Source organism: Gavialis gangeticus, unplaced genomic scaffold (assembly GCF_001723915.1).
Source record: "Gavialis gangeticus isolate Ggan-Ray unplaced genomic scaffold, GavGan_comp1, whole genome shotgun sequence".
Classification (NCBI taxonomy): domain Eukaryota; kingdom Metazoa; phylum Chordata; order Crocodylia; family Gavialidae; genus Gavialis; species Gavialis gangeticus.
This window is the reverse complement of record NW_017728992.1, coordinates 117,032,856-117,037,021: the sequence shown is the minus strand read 5'-3', so window position 1 is coordinate 117,037,021 and position 4,166 is coordinate 117,032,856.

The following is a 4,166-nucleotide window of genomic DNA, read 5'->3' as shown; positions in this document are numbered from 1 at the left end:
CAATCCATTATAGCAGGGGTGGGCAATTATTTCGGGTGTAGGGCTGCTTACTGAGTTTTGGTAAGGACTTGCTGCTTGTCTTCTGGGTTATTCTGTTGGCTTCCCCTGGGTCCTACTGCCCCTGTCTCCTGTCATCTTTGACAGGCAGCCAGAAGCAGATAAATATAATTTTTCTAAATGTTGTAGGGGCCCTGCGGGCCACATAGAGTGGCTTGGCAGGCCGGATATGGCCTGCAGGCTGTATTTTGCCCACCCTTGCATTATAGCAACTCTGTATTATTTAAGTATCCAAACTTAAAAAAAAAACATCAGAAGTTTGAGTAGTTACATTCAATCTCTCTTCTATAGTGTTTACAGCATTAGGCCATAACCTATCATCAGGAATTCAGTTCTAGTCTCAGAAATTGTCATCTAAAATTAACTAACACTGAAAGCCAATAGTGGGACAACAGAGTTTATCAGATGAGAGCCAAGAACAAATTCCGTGGTCAGGACTGGGAGCCTGGTTTAATATATGACTTCACCTAGATCTTGATCCACTGATAAGAACATTTACCAATAATTGTTCTGTGTTTTGTGCAGTTTTATGTTATCTCCCCAAGAAACAAACAAGCTTGCAAAACTTAACCCATTAGTCAGACTGATTGTTATGCTGAGCTCTTTGGGTTTTGAACCTTTTCTGACTCTCAACCTCTTCTGTCTCAATATTCCTATGTAACATGGATTTCCTGCAGAAACGTTCAAATTCACAAAGTCCGTCAGCCCATATCCAAGGTTTTAAAGATAAATTATTGTTCCTCCCTTGAAGCTTGTCACTTTGAGTCCCCACTAAAAATTAATGGATAGCATTTTCAAAATGACAGATCTCTCTCTCAGTTATGATCACAGCTGTAAGTTGACTTCTCTTTTCAGCATTTAAACTTGTTAATACTCTCTAATCAGTTAATGAATCAATTTGTCCCCATATTTACATTTCTAAATTTTCTTTCTAAGCTTTTTCTCATTGCAGTCATCTTTGAACTCGGCAGATGAATGGGGAGAAAAAGGTATAACAACCGTAGTTATTGGTAACCTGTTGGGTTAGATCTCACTGATAATTGGGTAGTTTCAGCTCATCCTAGAGAACTATGCTGAACACAACTCATCATGTACTGAGGCAATAACCTCTATAGAAATTTAATATAATGCACACAAAAGCTTTATATAGCATCCTGCTGTTTTATCACTATGCCAACCAGAAATTACCTTTGTGAAATATGTGAGCTACTTTCTTTAGACAAGGACCCCTACTTTAACATTTTCACAATAATTATGGAATGAAAACAAATATCCATGTTTCAGCTTTACCACCTGAATAAACAGAACAATTAAATATGATCTTAAGGAAATGTTTTTCCTATTGTTCTGATGTGCAGAAAGAGGAAAAAACTTGCTATTAGCAGGAATTCAAGGGGACAGTGCTGTAACACATGAAGGAACATTTGTTTTTTGGATTGTAACTTCATTGGTGCATGAGCTGTCATTTTCTATATGTGTATATGGTATCTAGTATGGCTGTGTGAAGCTTTGGTCACTGATTCGATTCAGAGGAGGTTCGGCCCAATTTGGTGGCTGAATCTCTGAATCCGAATCAAATCAGGAGACCCATTAATCTTTCCAAATCAAATCGGAAGCCTCTGATTTGATTTGGAGAGATTTGGAGAGATTCGATGATTCAGACAGACGCAGCTTTATATGTTTTTTCTACATACCCCAAGGTACTAGGCGGCCTTTGAATGCTGAGATGGTGGGGTGGATGAAGTGTCCCACAGGAGCATGGGGAGTTCCCCAGCGTGCTCAGTGGTGAACCCGGAAGTGGACCAGAAGCACTTCTGGTCCACTTCTGGGTCCACTGCGGAGCCTGCAGGGGTCCCCCTCCCCACCCCCAGGCTTGGCGACTGGTGCCTCCTGGGTCTGGGGAAGGACCTGGGTTCCCCCCTGGCCAATCACTGAGCCTGGGGTGGCATGGAGGGGTCCACTTCTGGGTCAGCCGCCAAGCACATGCTCCTGTGGGACGCTCCATCCACCCCACTGTCTCACCATTCATGACCTGCACCTGGTACCTCGAGTTATGTAGGAAAAACATTTAAAGCTGTGTCTGTGGCTGAGTCGCTGATTCTTTGGATCAGAATCGAATCTTCAGATTTGGATTTGGCTGAATCAAATTGGGACAGCGATCCAAATCAGTGAATCAAATCACTGTCCCCTGAATCGGACCGAATCTGAGTCGAATATGGCCCACTTCGCACACCTCTAGTATCTAGCACAATGGTCTTATTGTGGTAGAATGAGAAGATAACTGACTTTTATTGATGGTCAAAGCTGATTAACAGTTTTGCCAACATTTCCTTAATGGCTTCAACCAACTATTTTAGGGATCAGTCAAATGCAGAAGTGAAGAACCTCAGTGCTTAAGAAGTAACACTCAGAATTCAAGTAGAGAAGACTCTTTTGCAGTGTTTACCTTTAAGAACCCTGTCATTCAGATCCTGAGACATGCATGAAAAGAGGCTACAAAAAGGAAGCTAAGGCATATGAAGCATATTTTTGCTTGTAGACCTTTTTAATCTCCAACCTTCTGAGATGAAAACTCAGTTCATTTTTTCATGTACCTGTGCTTTTCAGCCCATTGTTCTCTAAGGTATAGTATGATTTTTGAATGTCCCAGCAGGTAACTTTGTCTGCTTTTTAAATGGCTGCAGAGAGGAATGTGATAAAAGAAGTTCATCACATTCTAGAGCTTAGACAGAATCTGGGTAAACAAATCTATACAGAAGGGAAGTGAATATGATGATCAGTCTTACAATAGAAGAAATAGAGGCTTCATGTAGCCCTGATTCAGCATAGCACTTGTACATCTTCAATTTCAGTGACTTCAGTTGGACTTCTGGAGGTATGCAAAACAAATATTTGTTGAGTTAAGATCTTTCTAACTTCATGCTCAGATTTCTATAAGCTATGGATAACTCCCCATGTTCATACATTTTTTGTTTTTAGCAATATCTATGCTTGAGCTCAGATTATAGCTCTACTCACCTGGTTGGCTTCATGCTGAGAAAGTAAATAGCAATTTATCCTCCATTTTTATATTCATATACATTTTGTGTGTTACATAATCATAATAAATGCATTTAGTTTATTACTGTTTCTGTAAGGAATGGCAAAATCTCCATTTTTTATTTCACATCTCTTTTGAGGATGTGTGAAACTTCCCTAATAGACTGTGTGTGTGAAGCAACTGTGATATAGGGAATTTAAGTGTTTATGTATGATAAATCAGTGCCATCTAGTGGGAAACAACTGGAAGGAGATGATATTTATACCATACATCAGTTTGGTAGTTTACATGAAACACATGTATTTTATATGAAACTGCCATTGGTTAAAATATAGAAATGATCTTGGGAACAGAACAATGGACTCCTGCCACTCATATGATTGCCCTGATCATTAGATGCAGAATCATGCTTCCTCTTCTTTAACGTCTCACAGTTCCCCATTGTGTGCTCCCTGTCAGCCCAATGCATCCTGGATTCATTGCGGTACAGTTTCAACATGAATTGTGAAGAATGCACCCACCCATCCTAATATTTAGGGTGCTCTTCTGGTGGGTGGAGCTGTTGCTAGAATTCCCTCAGGAGGCAACAGAACCTGGATCTCCTATTCCATGGCTGAGCTCCCCTAACCACTGGACTGTTAAATAAGTCTTTGTAACTTCATGCTCAGATTTCCATAAGGTATGAATAGTTCCATATCTTCATGTTTCCTATCATCCAGTTTAAAATGACTTCAGGGTAGATCTCATGGGCCTGTCATTTTCCATCTTGGGGCAAGTGAGATTTGCTCTTTTCTGGTAAAAGGTAAATTCTCCCTGCTTACTAGTAGGCTTACTAAAGGTGATTATTATGGGTGCTGTGGAAGGAAGGGATGTCTCACCCTGTGAGCCACTGATTTCAATCAAGAGCTGTGTAATGATGTTTTTCTGAAAATTACTACACATTTATGTGCTTAAGAGTCCATTTCAAAGCCTAATATTAGGTTCACATTTTTTAAAGTTGCCATTTGTTCCTAATTTTATAGAAGAGACTGAAGGATGATGTAAGAACTCCACCTTCTAAAGCATCTTG